The following is a 17,353-nucleotide window of genomic DNA, read 5'->3' as shown; positions in this document are numbered from 1 at the left end:
CAATAGCTTTGTAAACAAGCATTTTGGTTTCCCTGCGAATGTCCTGGGCCTCAAACACTCTGCACTTCAATCAGGAGAAAGCTGCATTCGCAGAGCTCAAATGATGCTGGATCCATAAACACAGCATTCACCCAATAACTCCAATGTTTCCCACAAAGTCACTAAGCTGCTATCACTTATTCTTCCCAGTCCTGGGCATGGATTGGGGGTTAGGATTGCACACTGAATAGTTTGTTGTCTCATTTATGTATTAGGGTTTTGTTTTGTTTTGGTAAGCCACCTTGAGACATGCCCCCAGAGGTGGCTGGATAAATATCTGAAGGTGATGAATATGAGACTCAAGTGCTAAATTTCATGTTCAAAGACTTTATGAAAGCAGCAAGACTGAATGATGAATTGATGATGGATTGAGCAGTGCTTAATGACCAGCTATACAAGAAATAGTAAATTTTTTAGAAGTCAAGCAAGAAAATACTTGCATTTGTAATAACAGAAAGCCGTATGCTTATGGGACTGTACCTAGACATCTGCTGTGTGACAAGTACAGTACAATTAGTTATGGATCATCAAAGAGATGCCTTGCAAATGACAAAATGAGATTGAACTCTAATTTTTTCCCCAAGTTCAAACATCTGGGGAATAATTAACCATGCAAAGAGTATGGGGAAAGGAGGAGTTTGAAAAACTCTAAGGCTGCACAAGGCTCAACAGGAGATACTGGTGACAAATTAGATATTTTCCCCCCAATAAATGGCTCCATTCAAATAAGATTTTGTTATCCTTCTATCATCTACCAGGCAACAGTGTTGTGCAAACACTCTATAACCTGAACCCTCACAACGTAAAGTGCTTTGTGTAGAATACTGAATACCATTAATCCCTATTATCTTGGGTGTCAGAGTAATTACTCCTCTTAGAGCAGAAATGGAGAACTTTCTCCAGCCTGAAGGCCACTTCTGTGCAAACTACCAGAGGCCACTCACCATTCACCCTCCACCCCCTGTACTCGCCTGGCATGCACCTGTCTGCGCCTGCCCCGGGTGCCAGCAAATCACGCTACGCTCTTGGTGTGGCCTGGGGAGATTACGTCTTTATCCAATACATAGTTAAATTGTGGAAATGGCTACCACAAGATATAGCTATGGCCAGGAACTTGGATGACTTTAAAAGGGGATTGGACACATTTACTATTCAGGGTGCTGTGATTCAGTTCTTACAACCTCATAAAGCAATGAAGATTCTGCATTGACAATACAATTGCCATAATTCCATCATATGCTGACTAAAAGTACTGATAACCTTCGGGTTAAGTATGTTCTCCTTTACAGGAAAAACACCTAAATTAGAAAAAGAAAAATTATATTCTGTTCTCTAATTCTGAGTGACTAAAGAGATCAATTTATGAGAAACTTGTCTTCGTAAGAGGACAAATCTTTTTGCATGTATCCCTTTCCTGGAAACTCAGGTTTAGCTATTGGCACCCCAACTTTGATCACTGTAAGTGATTGAGCAGGACAGTATGACTGCTCTAGCTTATATTTAAACATTTGACAGGATGAAGTTGGGACACTGGTTGCACATTAAATCAACAAGGGACAACAAGGAAGTGTGTTTCTGAGTGAGCCAGAGGCCAACTGTGATGGAGACTGATGACATGCTCTGTCAACGTCATTTTCAAATACTGCCATTAAATATATATAAATTCATCTTCCATCCAAGAAACAGATTTTTTTTCTAATAAAGTCAATCTGCATGGGACTCCTTTGGGAATCCATTCCAAATCTGAAACTGTGGGCTAGAGCAACCCCGATGCTACAGATGGCAAATATGAAAATAAAAATCCCAGAAAGCTGGGACCAAGGCATACAACAGAATGCCATCCATGCACAAATACCACTTTGCAAATGGAAAAATCTTGTTTAGCTCTACCTTAAGTGTTGTTTACCTTCCTTTTGACCCATGCTTTAGTTGCAAAAGTAATGTACTTTTTTTGTTCAAAACAACTCCTGGGTATTGACAGACAAATGCTAACTTTCTCCGAAATGGTCCTATTTGTCTCTTTTTACTTGACCCCGATGGTGACAATAGCACGGAGACTGCTCGCACCATGGCATAAGCTGATCCATCTTTCTGTAATGATATTTTCCATTCCTGTTTGTTTTGGCTGCCTTTTATTTAACATTTCAAGCTTCATTTTCAATGAAATGTTCACACCCTTCAAAACAATCTATGGCAGAGCAGCTTTAAATATCATTTTGTTGACAGCTATTATTGACCACTGTTCTCTTCCATACAGTAACACACTCATTGCGGTAGGTTGTTGGTTAGTGTCCCTCCCTGTTTCCCTCTAACCTGTAAACCTAATTACACACACCTGGGAGTAAGAACCATTGAAGGCAGGGGGACATATTTCACAGTAAGCATGCATCAGATTTCCCTTTTAGCCATTAATGTGATGCATACATTTAAATTTGCCCCTTTAGTCTTCCAGAGACGACTTTATTTCAGCTACTGTTTTAAGATTACTATGCTCCTTAGTAGGGGACGCAGGTGGCGCTGTGGGTAAAAGCCTCAGCGCCTAGGGCTTGCCGATCGAAAGGTCGGCGGTTCGAATCCCTGCGGCGGGGTGCGCTCCCGTCGTTCGGTCCCAGCGCCTGCCAACCTAGCAGTTCGAAAGCACCTCCGGGTGCAAGTAGATAAATAGGGACCGCTTACCAGCGGGAAGGTAAACGGCGTTTCCGTGTGCGGCTCTGGCTCGCCAGAGCAGTGATGTCACGCTGGCCACGTGACCCGGAAGTGTCTTCGGACAGCGCTGGCCCACGGCCTCTTGAGTGAGATGGGCGCACAACCCTAGAGTCTGGCAAGACTGGCCCGTACGGGCAGGGGTACCTTTACCTTTACCTATGCTCCTTAGTAGTCCTCTTGTTCAGTTTCCTTCTTATCCAACCTATACCTAAGTTAAATAAGAAGGGATGTCTTACTGCGGTGATCTTGTTCTATATCTCATTTTTGTGACCGTTATTGCAGGCTTTGTTTCTTTCAGTTCGTTCACTGACATGAGGGCCATTATTTCACTCTATGACATACCTAAAAAGGCAATATCACTATCAGAGCCAATGCTGCGCAGTTCATCTCCGTTAGCTCAGTTACCCCATCCATATTACTTTTTTGATGCAATTTCGCAACCATCTAACGCTAGTGCAAAGAGGATTGATGACAACAATGCACATCCTTGTCCCATGTCAATTGCAATATAGAACCATTTGCCATGCTTGTATCAGATCTTATTGCAGATGAACTTATATTACAGGAACTCTTTACAATATTCACTGGCTCATTTGATACCCATAACACTTTGTGATACTCAGCTACTAAAGGCTGCCATGAAATATATGAACTTAATTTTAAATGCTTAGATAAAACAGAAGATTCTTTGGGAATCTGGTGGGAACCCATCTGCACTCAACAGGATTCTTTGTACTGGGCCAAAACATCTCTAACTCCCCTTTCCCTCTGCAATGACTGCTCACAGCCGTCACTGGGTGCAGTACAAACAACCCCCACAATATATAAAATCATTAAAATCAATCCACATAAAATACCTACATAACTGATATAGCAGCAGCATCAGAGTAGACTTCATCCATCACACCTTTCATTTCTAAAGCCTGACAAAAGAGGTATATCTTCTTCATCCATTGCCATAATGAATACATTATAAAGGCAAAGGCACACATCAGTGGGGCCACCGCTGAAAAGACTCCTCCACAGGCTCCCGTACTACACACTGAGCAAACTACAATGCAAATGAGCAGTGACAAGCTGGTTAGTGCTTTGCTTTAGAAAACAATCATTTTTTTAAAGAAATCGTTTTCAGTAGCAACCCATTAACCAATGCATAATGAGGCAGAAGTTCAGCAAGCAACTATGCACTGGGAGACCCAAAACAATTTTCCCCCATATAACTTAAAATCCCACTATAGAGATGAATGGAAGAAACATTGAAAAGATTGCTGCCAAACAATACAGTCCATCGCTCGCCTTGTTTAAATACTGGGGAAATCTCCTGTTATTTTCACTCTTCTTTGTATAAACAATAGAGCTGCGCCAGTCTGCTGTGAATGACACAGAATGCTTTTCCATTTTTGCAATTCATAGCTTTGGTATAAGCTTCATCGGGAACTCTAAAGAGCAATAACCTTAAACCGTGTGAAATGGCAAGGCTGTAACTAGCAAGTGCGTGTTACACACACACACACACACACACAGTTCTTTAAAAAGTGCAATGTTTACTTCCTGTTTCCTCCAGTAGCAGAAACCATTAATAACTGAGCCAAGTCTCTATATTTTTACATCATGAATGATGTAAAATTATCTTACATCTTGTATCCTGCCCTCACAAATATCATTTAGCTCCTACATGTCTTGAAAATCTGTTGTCATTTTACAGAAAGAAGGAAATCTCCCCATAAACAATAGGGTAGTTTTCACATACATATGTCTAGATATAACTTTGCATGTCATATATTGGATTATAGCATACCGGCTTATGCTATGCAGTGAAATAACCCTATCAGCAGATCCAAAATTCTAATGTTTGTTGTAATCCTGATTTGCAACTTGTGTGGAGCAATATTCTTCATCTGGACACTATCACGTCTTTTCTGCAGGCACAATGATATTTTCCTTCTCCGTGAGTAATATAATATGGAATCAAAGTGCTCTTTTCAGTTCTTTGCTTTATTCTTCGTGTGTTTTCAATATCTGTCCAGGAGAGTCTCTAATGGGCACCACATGTGACTATCTTTCTTTCGGAAAGATCCTTCAGGTTTTTTTTTTGTAAAGCTGTTTGAAGTCTCTGATTTTTGTCTCTACAGCCTTCTCATGGGTTCAGATTTTTCTATCCTGCCAGCACCTCTTTTCTACTTTTGCCCTTTCTTCTCTTCCTTACATATGTCTTCAGGAGCTCCATGTATTTTACTATTTTCTTTCTTTCTTTCTTTTTAGAGGCCTCCATTCATCAGTGAGTCTCCAGGTTTCTAGTATAATCCACTTAACTCTCTTTCATCCTCTCCAATAGCCTGCACCACTTCGACTGCCTGTTTCGTGATACATCCTGACCACCTGTCCTTTAGGCTTCTATTCCTTTGCCTTCTCCATCCCAAGTATTAGAGTAAATCAGAAGCACAGTTCAAAATATAATAGCTATCCCTTTGCTACTGAAAAGTCATTGTGCCTTGTTTTTGTACGTTTAAAGTCTTTTAAAAGGTGTAATTACTGTATGGGTCCTGATTCTATTTATCTGATGTGGTAAAAGTTGTCCAACATATATGGGAATCCTAAAAAAGCAGCTAGAAACAAAAGGGGGAAACAGTGGGTTAGACAATAAAAAAGCTTGATTGAACCATTGTTTCAGACCTTTCTGGTACTACTGCAGGGAATTTCAGAGAACAGAAATTCAAAATTCATATACTCTTCTTCTTTTGTTTCTTATGCTGTTACTTACGTTGTATGAAACACAACAGGAAGTACACCTGCGTTTCAAATTCCTGTTCTCTGAATTTCCCTGAAGTAGAGCCAGTAAGGTCCAAAATATGTTGTATCAATAAACCGTTTTCTTGTAAATCCCTTCCCCTTTTTAGTTTTGTTTCCAATTAGGGAAAGTCTCCCCTACTATCATCTTCTTCTCCAGAGGTGCTGGTTCTGATACTCCATTTTTATTTTTTTAGTTCTCACCTTTAAAAATAAAATGTTTTGAAAGATGCTTCTATGTCTTGGTTGATCCAGGCATTATTTTCTGAATCCTGTCCAAAAAATAGCCTGATTCAGGTTGTCTGAATGTTCATTTGTGTCCCAACTTCCTTCTCACTCCATCCTGTGTCTATGTCATTCCCCCCTCCAAACATTTGTCAGTTTTGATAGCCCCTTCTTGTATATCCAGCTAGGGCTATTTGTTCCCATTGCTTTCCCCTCAAAAGGACTGCCAGATCCACGGGCTACCTAAAAATGAACTGTTGGATTTAGGGTGATTTATATACAGCTCACGCAACACAGCTGTCGTGTAGAGGCCAGTTCAAATAACTCTGCCTAGTGATTTGTTGTTGTGGGCATCCATCTGCTTTGAGACACAATGGAAAGCGCCTCTGAGGATGAAGCCAAATCACTGTGTTACCAGCGCTGAAGTGACTTCCCCAGGGTGGAAGCCTGAGCAGTGAGTATGGAGGTTTTGAGATGCCCAGACGACAAGACCCCCCTCTCAGCCTCACTAATGTGGTCCAAAGGAAAGCAGAACAATATGTTTGGAAATCAACATGACTGCTGGAGCTACCACAAGGAAGTGTACAAGGCGCCATCCAACCATCTTTGGATCCAACTGGAATTATTTTAGCCTTAACCTTTTCTTCTCCTGAGTATATCCCACGAAGCAGCAGAGATTTAGTATCAGAGTTTTCCTCTTCCTAGGTTGGCTACCTTCCCAGGTTAATGAGCCCCATCTGTCCCTCACCTCAAGAACTGCCTTCTTGACCATTGGACCAACTATTGGTCATGTCTGCTCAATCCGCCACAGCCTGTCTTTGCATGCAGGGGAAGTCCCTATCTCACCAAGGGCTTGAGAGCCATCAGCTACCCTCGCCTGGTTTAGCCAGCCAGTTGAAGCCATTTTCCAGGGTGTGGCCACTGTTGCATGCTGACAGCTTCTAGGAGCCACAGGTGAGAGCTGAGTGCAGGGTGAGGACTAAAAGTGGGCAAACTACCCCAGAAAGAGCGTGAGGTGTCCCCCACAGGAGGTACTACCCTTCCCTTAATACCCCATGTACCCCACCTAGTGGCCAGAGATGCACAAAACCATCAGTTTGGGTTTCTCATTTTCCAATCTTTTCAAAATTCACTTTGTCTCATTCCTGCATATGTTTGCAGACTTCTTATAAAGTTTGCATGAAAAAATGTGCACATTTTTGTGTATATTTCTCCCAATATATATTTTGTACAGTATGTGCATTTTTTTACAATAAATTGTCCCCGTCCCTCCTCCCCCAGATAATATATTATTGTACATTAGTTTCTTATATATACAGTACTGCACATGTGCTTTGGCACTGCATTGCAAAGATTGCTGATACATGAATTTCACTGGAGCGCTGCATGATAGTTCTCCTATTAGTTCAAGAAGTGCAAGTTTTTCTCTCCTCCTCATCGGCGGGTGTCACATAAGGCAAACTTTGCGTATGCAACAGCTCACACGCACATTGGGTACCACTCTGTCAGGCTGAGCAGTGCTGCATCCTCAGCATCCTCTCCTTGCAATGACATTTCTGGTCCAACTGACTCTTCTTCTGATTGGACTACCAACACCTTGATGCACAAGAGAGGATGACTCCTTCACTTTCCTCACACATGGCATTAAAAACAGGTGCTGGGGTTGATCCGTGGTGAGTTCTGGCACAAGCAAATCCCCACTAACAAAGCAGCTACTATCTCAGCCCAAATTTTCAGGACACTTAACTGTGGGATGCACAAAGAAACAGACCTGACAACCCCTTAAAAATTGCTCCAAATAGTCTAAACTAGGCAAAGAACTGTGGGGGAGGAAATCATTTCTCTCAGACTGTTGATTGCAAAAGAACAGTCATCTTCTGCCACTAATAGGAGTTTATTCTTTTTTTCCCTGGACAATCTGCAGACACTATCTGGAGGATGTCAGCGAAGAAAATTATCTTTCGCAGAAGTGATCCAGGTAACTCTGGGTAAAAAGAGAAAAAGAATACAGGAATATGCGAGTGCCTTGAATTTAACAACGCATCACTGCTGCAAAGTAATTTCTTATTGTTGTCTTAAAAAAATTATCCAGTGAGGGAAGATTTGACATTATTCTTTAGGATAACACAAAATATCCTTCAATTCTAAAGTCTAATATTCTCAGGCTACCAAAAAGTAATTTGTTCTGCACGCATGAGTAAACAGCTATATATTTTACAACTCCAGAAGTATGTATTTTTACTTCCTACTCAGTGGAAAGTCAGTGTGAAAGAAAATGTATAAATTAGTTTCGACTCTGGTGAATGTGTATGTATTCCAAGCTTACTATTGTGAGGTTTAAGGAAGGAAGCATTTTCATTATAAATTATTAGTATATGTTTTTTCTCAACAGCTTCTAGGCTGTGTGCTATGAAAATAATCAATAAACTGTTAAAAAAGGGGCAACAGCAATTACAATAGAGGAGATTAAGAAGAGTCTGCCAGATGAAGAAGGTTGGTGCAGAAATAGGTGCAGCCTAAGGAAAATGTGATTAGAGATTCTTTTAATTCTACAAATCCCTGCAAGTAATAAACAGTTTAAAATAAGGAAGAGAAATTATTGCTGAAGAACTATTATAGATACAATGTGCAGAGATTGACAAAATACAGACTAAAATCAGTGGAAATGTCTGTAGTATCACTGGAGATGAACAAAGAAGTAAAAGAGAATATTTTACAGCATCATTTCACATAATAGCAGGCAGAGCCATTTCAACTCCTGATCTGTTCAGTGCTGCAGAGGTTTAGGATGTGACAGAGGTCCACACTGTGCCTGGTGAAAGCAGAGGTGGGTGGAAGCCAGTGTAAATCCTTTAAGTGTGGTGTTTGGTGGATAGGAAGAGGATGGGGGGGGCATAGCCAAGGCTCTGTTGGTCCCTAAACTAATCTAGATTGAACCAATCAAGCTTCTTTACTGCACTGGCCTGGAGCTGGCACAGCAAAAAATGGACAATTTTACCCCTACGACCCCTTCATGTGACTGGCAGGGCTTTGGATATAATTTTGGCTCCCTGTCATTCAGTGTGGGCCTGCAGGCAGATAAGTGTGCATCCTCTCACCTGTGTCTTGAGGAGACAGACTTTGCTGGCTGGGCTACAAACTCCTCAGGGGATCAAAAGAGTCTTGAGGAGAGATCCCCACAGCTGGAGGCCCCTCAAAGAAGTCAACAGCTTCAGAAGTAGGGAGCACTTGGGCAGTAGGGCTTCCAGTCATTTACTACCTACCCCCATTATAAAACTACCAGTTGCAAAGGAAACTTAGATGTCCGGCTTCAGCTGCAAGAGTGCTATCCATGGTCCTGAACCCACACCTGGAACTCCTGACTGTCCACTTAGGGAACTAGCCTATTCTTGCTTAGGCCATCAAGCTTCCTCAGTAGTCTGCACCCCTGTGGATGATGATAGACTACTGCCCATGGCCAGAAGTTAGGGCTGCAGCCCGTTTGGAGAAGTGTGCAGATTATTATTTAAATGCAATTAGAGAGAGCCAGGTGGAAACAGGGGTGGAGAGTGTAAGAACTTGTGTAGGATTCCCAGTTGTGTTTAGTCCCTGAGCACAAGCAGCCACTCATATGTGGAAGCTTGCAATCATCAGAGGGTGGAGCTATTGCAGTGGTGTGGCATTGCAGGTGGACCAAAGAGTACAAACCCTCTCCAGTTTGTATGGAGCAACCTGCAGATAACCAACATGTGAATGGGGCTTTGCACATGGTAAATTTTGGCTGCATTACCTTTAGGTATTTGTGGGTGTTCATTTTTAAATGAACACACTGCAGAAATGTGCAGAATGATGGATTAAAAAAAGCAATGTCCTTCTGGATATAGTCTGTGTCACTCTTACTATTCTCTATCATTCAAGATGAAACATAACGTTGAAAGATTATTGTAAGTTGGATTTGGCCATTGCTCTGATCAAAATGAAAAAGAGGTTTGACAATGTAAGATGGTAGAAAGTTTGCAATGCTTGAGCAGCCCTTTCACTGCATAACTAGCCAAGGGACGAAAAGCAGGAGCAAAAATCTGTGTGCATTATAAAAAAAAATATATGCTGGCATATAGGAAAAATAGATGTAGGATATCTTGGTAAATGATCACAGCCTAGCAGAAGGAAACTCTATACTGTGTTCCAATACTGAATCTCTGGAAGGTTCTTTCTAACACTCTGTCATACTGTTCTTCCACTACAGGCATTTTTCAAACATTGTTAGAGTACCAGGAATCATGTGGTATTTAATCATGTGAATGTTCTTTTGTAAATATATATCTACAGGTTTCAAACAATTTTAATCACTACTCCTCTCTCTAGCAAACACCCATCTACTCTGGCCAGCTGAAGTGAGGTTGGTTGCAACTGGGGGCAAGGACTTCTTGGTTGTGACACCTAGTTAAAATGATTTCCCACTGGACATTTGTCTGGTGACTTCTTTGTAATATTTTTATTTCCTCAAGCTTTTAATTTGTGATGGAAATTATTTTTACTTTGTTGCTATTTTCAATCTGCTCTTGGTTTATTATTGATTTATTATTGTTTTGGTTTTATTTTTTATTGGTTTAGATTTCTTGGTAAGCCCCCCTAAACATGTTTTTCTCTTGAAGAGTAGGAAATAAATGTATTAGATAGTTGGGTGAGTATTATCTCAATCAACTACGGACAACTTCACAAATCTGGCTTCCCACATGCTTCCAATATTGAAAGCTCCAATTGATTGATTGATTGATTGATTGATTGATTTGATTTATATACAACCATTCTTCAAAATATCTCAGGGCAGTTCACAAGATAAATCAGGAGCAATAATGCTCCAACAGTAACGTTGAAGCAAGGTTACACAGTGTGCAGAATGTGTGGGGTTGTTGCTGTGCTGAAATCTGCCTTCTAGTTTCTTGAAAGTTTTCTTACTCTGTGAAAGAGACTTCCATTGTTTGTTTGTTTGTTTTGCTTCATTCTCAGGATATTTCAGAACTTCTTTAGAATTTTGATCAGTATTAGGTTGTGAGCTTCCTTTATCATTGCAAGGTAGCCAACGTTTTTCTTTCCAGTAAATGTTTTTCCAGCACTCTGCTTTCCCCTTGCACTACCGCAACTGAAAAAGCCTATAGGATGTCAAGGACTGGACTGAAGAGGAGGGCTGGATCGCCCCTTCCTTCTCTCCTTCCCTTGGAGGAGGAGAGGGGATTGCCCCCTCTTCTCCAGTAGTTTCAAGAGGAGAGAGAGACAGGATTGAATTACAGCAGAACTGCCAAGTTATGGGGTGTTAGGAGAAGGAGGGGGAGTGGGAGAGGTGTCAGCGGAGGCGTCCTTGGAGAACATAAAAGTGCCACCATCCCCATGGACTCACCGCTCAATTAGAATTCAAGAGCAATGGGCTCAAAGACAATTGACTCCTGAGGTCCCCTGTAGAGCCAAGTTCTGTTGCAGGGGAAATAAGGAGAGGAGCTCAGAGTGAGCAACATCACTATTGAGTTAAGGACTGGATTCTTTGCCTTGCACCACGATGACTGAATAAAACCATAAATGAACTTTCTTGTTTCTTCCTTGATCCTTGATGCTACTGGGGGAGGAGAGAATCCCCCAAACCTGACATAGGAGGAGTTACCTTGTGACATCTTTACCTGGGCTTTGATTAAAATATGGCCACCCAGGAAGACTTCAGAGCACTAGCCACTTGTCAGATTATTGTAGAATGAGACACTCATAAACATCTCTCTACCATCTAAAAAGAAAGGCAAGCACCACAAAAAATCTGCTCTGGACCCATGATAATTTAATGGAAATTTTCCGTCTCCACTGAAAATTTTCAAATACAATACTTTTTTTCTCAATAATTGGTGGAGAACAGTGAAGAAGAATTTGCAGCACGGTGCTAATTTGTTTACTATATGAAAAATGTATCAAACCTTCTAGTACTCTGCAACTGACATTATATTCCCATATCCATGTTTAGTATGTAATAATTGTCATTATCATGCATTAGTCATCATCATGCATATTGCTAGTATCATGCATTTGAAAATTCCTTCTTGAGTTATCTTTCTCTGTCATAGCTTTTCCCTCATGTTGTAAACAGCACTGATGATGGTGGACAATTCCCATTGTGGTCAGAGACTGCGTGCATATTGGATGTGCTCTGCTGCTGCATGTCATCCTTACTTCAGGAAATCAAAGATGGGTTAAGATATCTGACCACTGGGAAAAGGGGCCTGCTTGCCTGTCAGAATCAACCCCCACCTACAAGTCGTCTGCTCTCCAAAGCTTTAAAATGCTGCAAGATCAAAACACGTGGTTTTTATGAAAGCACTTGTAAATCATGAAATCAGCAAGGTAATTTCAGGAGAGTGGATGAGTGAAAGTGAAAGACCTTTACTTAGGAGATAATTGCACACTTCTGACCTAAGGCATTAGTCAAAGATTTCTGAGGGACAACCATGGGCACAGGCAATTATATTTAATAATACTTAATTACGGAATCATAAATATTTGAGATTGGAAAGACCCAGTAGGTCATCTGGTCCCTTCTCCTATCAGTGCAGAATTCCCCCCCCCCCCATTGTACATTTGCTAGTACATTGCCTGGCCACTAATGCAACTTACTGTCAGGAGAATTAGCTTTGAGTTCTGCTTCTGCCTAAATTTTCCATTTCTTAATTTCATCTTTTGAGCTGTACCTGTTCAGTCTGGGCGAAGCAATTCCCTGCTGTCCCAATTGTTTAAACCAATCAAATATTTGTTGATGATTTGCGTGTCTCTCTTCAGATATCGCTTAGCCAAACTTTACATATTTATTTAGCTCTTTTAATCTTCCTTATAGGCAAATCCCTACTGCCCCGTAATTATTTTGTTGCTCTTCTTTGATCTTTCTCATGGTTTCTGTCTTTCCGAAAATGAGTTAGCCAGATTTGCATGCAGATGTTGGATTGTTTGGTGTTTGTTTTTTGCTCTTTCTTCAATGCTGTAACTGGAGCCAGTGAAAAAAGCTGGATAGATCCATGTCCTCATTGAAACTGCCCCTTGTGTTTGCAGTGCAAGCAAATTTTTTACTGCAGTACATGCTCTGTTATTCTGAAAACAGGTCAAGCCATTTAAAAAATGGCTTTTTAAAATTCTACCCTAGAACCTCCTTTTATTCTGCTGTCAGAATCAGTCTCGCTCTTCAGCCTCGCTCTTCAGCCTCATTCAGAACACCCATCATCTACCATGTAGATATGATATGGTTTGCAACTAGCTCTTGCATTTCTTATGTATGTGTATCTCACCTCTCTTCCATTCAAGGCAGTCTACAGAGCAGGAGTGGGCAACCGGCAGCCCTATCACATGCAGCCCATGACCCAGATTCAATAGCCATCTACACAGACTTTGTTAAGAGTTGGCAGCCTTCCCCTTTTCCAGGAATCCATGGGAGGGGAAGGAAAGAGAGGAAAGGGGGGAGGGGAAGAAAGAAAAGCATGTGGCAGAGAGATAGAGGGGACCCATCCACTTATGTCTCTGCTCCCGATCAACACTGGCAGCAGGCTTGCCCATTGTTGGTGTGCATCTCCTGAGGGCATGTAGCCCTTGACAAAAAGAAGGTTGCCGTAAACCTGGTACAGAAAATTCCCAGGTAGTCCACAAGCCAGATGCAAACTTGGCTAGCTTCTGCAAGGATCCTGCCTTATGTACTATGTCCTGTTTCTTATGAATGGGCCTGGCCAGCTGTCCCCAGGTGACTCTTCTGACCAAATCACCATTCACTTTAGCTTACATTCGGTTGGAATCAAGTGCTTAAAAACACTCACGTTGGGTTGGAAACAAGTGCTTAAAACTTCTGCAAGATTGGAGGGCTTTTTAAAAAATGAAATCAGATTCCAACTCCCAGTCGCCAGGAATACACTTATGTTAAGGGGTAGCTTGCTACTCTTATGTTTCTTCACTGGTGCTTGAATTACTGGGGAGGGGGGACTTTTTGTAGTAGCTCCTGTTTTCAGAAGGCTACAGGGAGCATATGTGGCTAAATTTGGGGAGAGCTTGTGAATTTCATTAAGGACCACCCTACTTATTTCACCATAATTCATGTCAAGCACTGCCCTGTACCTGGTCATTTTAGCCAAACTGAACATTTGTAAATGTTAATTGTTCTAATTTATTGCTATTATGAAATGCCAGTTTTTTCTGCAGTATCTTTTTAATGAAGCTGGAGGTTGTTTGTAAACACAATCCATTTAAGTCACATTTTTGAATCCTTGTTCTCTCTTTATAATGTCCAGCATATAGTATACCCATTTGCTCAAAAGGTTCGTGTGCAGGATGGTGGAGTATTCTAGAGATCCCAAAAAACGATTTGCATAAACATACAGCTATAAATGTATCAGCAATGGCATCCTATTTATATCCAAAAAGTAAATGGTCAGAAAGAATTTTAGAGCTATCATTGAGCTAAACAAGGACCTGGCATCTTGTAGTCAGTATTTTGGTGGAAATAACTAATTATTGGACCACCATCTTCTTACCATAGCATTATTTAAAATCAGGCATTATTTGTTAGATATCTTTAATTGGTTTCCCCATCTGGTTAACTGATATTCTATTAAAAGTCCTGGTTTTACCTCTTTTCTCAGTATGGCTTGGGAGTTTAATAATGAACAACATCTATTTTTAGAATGATTTATTTATTCTGAGTCCACAAGCTGAAAAATAAGCAGAAATATGTTGTATTGTGTTAGATAATCGATCACTTAGATTACTGCTTTCTGAAGAGGTTAAAAGCCAAATATTAGTTATAGCAATGCACTGGCAGAAAACAGACATCTCCAGAGACTGGAAAAACCTTTGTTCATTGGGAAATAATTAAATCTGTGAAAAGGAAAATGAGATAATGCAGCTGCAGGACTGATAAATTTGATACCTATAAGCACTTTACTTCAACAATGCTTTAAAGACGTTCCCGGAGTTTAACAATATTTTTCAAAACATTTTTTTCTGAATAAGTACTAGGAATGTTAACACTGGGGGGGGGGGTGTCTTCCCTTTTCTTTTCCATGCTGCTTATTGCAGCCTCTTGCACACTGCATTGAGGATGCTTCCCTCTATTGGGAGAACAGTATTAGTGCATTGTTTTTTAAAAACATCTTGACCCACATTTGGAAGGACTAATGATTAAAAATATATAGCATGCACAAGGGCTTGGGCTGATGACTAAGGCTGCAGTCCTAACCCCATTTACCTGGAAGTAAGCCCTACTGAATTCAATAAAATTTACTTTTGAGTAGGCATGCTTAGGATTGCACTGTAGATCAGTAACTGAGGTGGCCCTATACTCAAAAGAGCTGAATGCGCTGTTTTCTCTCTCTGCATTTTCCACAGAAAAAGTAATAAATCTTTCCTTTCTACTGTCCTAATATATCAGTATCACTCAGAATCTTCTTATCGTCTTTATGTTTTTCCTCTTATAAAAGGTTGAAAGGAGATCTTCTTATAGTGAATACCACCGCATCATATTATAGTGCTGTTGTTGTTTTTGATAAATTGCTAAATATATCACAGAAGCACATGAATTAATCCAGTGCAAACCATGTTTCCCCTTTTCCTAACTGGGCTGGAGCAAACTTTGTGCTGGACTGGACAAGTCTCCCTCCATCATGTGATTGCAGCCAGCATATAATTGGCAGCCAGGAGCATGATTTGCAGACAGGACCGGATTTAGGTTTGATGAGGCCCTAAGCTACTGAAGGTAATGGGGCCCTTTATAAGTCCAGCTGTCCTCTGTCAACAACAAATTTTTGTGCTGAATATTTTAGGGAGCAGGCTAGCAGGTGGGGCCCATTACTTACATCATAGGAGCCTACACAACACAAAACACTGTTGCTGTATGTAGGTTTTATTTTATTTGTTTTTTATCTTATATTTGTCATCCAGTTTTTTCCCCTTTATTTTTTGGGGGGGCTCCAAGAGAGTGGGTCCCTAAGCTATAGCTTATTTAGCTTATACGTAAATTCAGCGTTGTTTGCAGATGAGATGCACTCACTATGATCCAGGTCATGGTAGTGATGAGCCTCAAGATGTTCTAGACATTATGGCGAGGAGGAGGAACCATGTTAAAGATATCTTGTTATTCAGCCCTTGAATAATGAGACACTTTATGAAGACATTACCTAAGTATCAAATATAAAGGTATGTGCCAGGGACTTTAGTAGCCTCCAAATTTTGTTCAAGTCAGTTACTTGCCTATAGGTAGCTGTCCCTAAGTTCAAAGTACTGGCTGTCTAGTCTACTTAAAGATAAGATGTTCCTGTTTAAGTTCAGTACAGAAAAAGCTTCTGTGTAATTTTCTTTAACTGTACCCTGCCCTAGAATGAAGCACCATTATACTTTTCATTGGTGAAGGAAAGTTGCCAAAAATTGAAGCTCCTTCAGACTTCCTCAGCTGGTGGAGCTGCCATATTTTGAGGTGGGCTTCAGTGAAATGAATGGAGACCCAGTGTTATCCTGGTGATCAACAGAAATGTTTGTAATTTGGTTGCCATTATTCTGTTTGTATTGTTTGCATTCAGAAACCTCTCACTTGAATAAATTATTTTCAAGTTCAGAAGCTTTTGATACTTTTCAGAAATGCCTTGCTTTATGTAAAAGCATCTTGGATGTATCCACCAGCCTCTTTAAGCATCATGCAATGCTCATTGTATCTTGTATGGTCCTGTAAATGCTACCCCTATTCAGTTACAGATAGGTAGCCGTGTTGGTCTGCCATAGTCAAAATAAAAAAATTCCTTCCAGTAGCACCTTAAAGACCAACTTCTGTTTCAGTGTATCTGAAGAAGTGTGCATGCACACGAAAGCTCATACCAAGAACTAACTTGTTTTACTACAAAGGAATTTCAGAAATAGACTGGAAAGAGAAGCTGCTGAATTGCAACTCATTACCAAACTTAAAACCATGGAGAGACCTGGTTTGAACAAAGACATTGGATTCTTATCTCATTATACATGACTAAACCATTTTTCACCTTCTCACCCCTTGCCTTTTCCTGTAAGACCTATTGCAGTCGTTAAGAGTCGTCAACAGGCTCATCTCAGCTATCTGCCAATCTCCCATTCCCACCACCCTTCTGAGTAATACCCCTCCCCACCTCCACACTATATAGAAGGATTTGGCAACTTCTGTTTCAGTGTATCTGAAGAAGTGTGCATGCACACGAAAGCTCATACCAAGAACTAACTTAGTTGGTCTAAGGTGCTACTGGTAGGAATTAGTTGGTCTTTAAGGTGCTACTGGAAGGAATTTTTTTATTACCCCTATTCAGTCATTCTTCACAGGATTACCATTGAGTGATGGGGAGAGAGAGGTGAGCCTGTTTGACCCTCAACACCCTTTAGATCCCTGTTCTTGCAAATCCCCAAACTTTTGTAGTGGAACATCTGTCTTTTCTGCACAGTTAGGCTCCTCACATGATTTAGAACCCAGGAATATAAGGCTGCTTAAGCCACTTTCTTTCAGACTTGTTTCTTTATCTACAAAATGAGAGAATAATATGGACCACACTTGGCACAGGCTTGTAAGGATTACAACCTGAGAATGTATGACATG

The sequence above is a fragment of the Podarcis vaucheri genome (genome assembly GCF_965113315.1).
Source record: "Podarcis vaucheri genome assembly, chromosome: 4".
In the NCBI taxonomy this organism is placed as follows: domain Eukaryota; kingdom Metazoa; phylum Chordata; class Lepidosauria; order Squamata; family Lacertidae; genus Podarcis; species Podarcis vaucheri.
Note: the sequence above shows the minus strand (reverse complement) of the source record.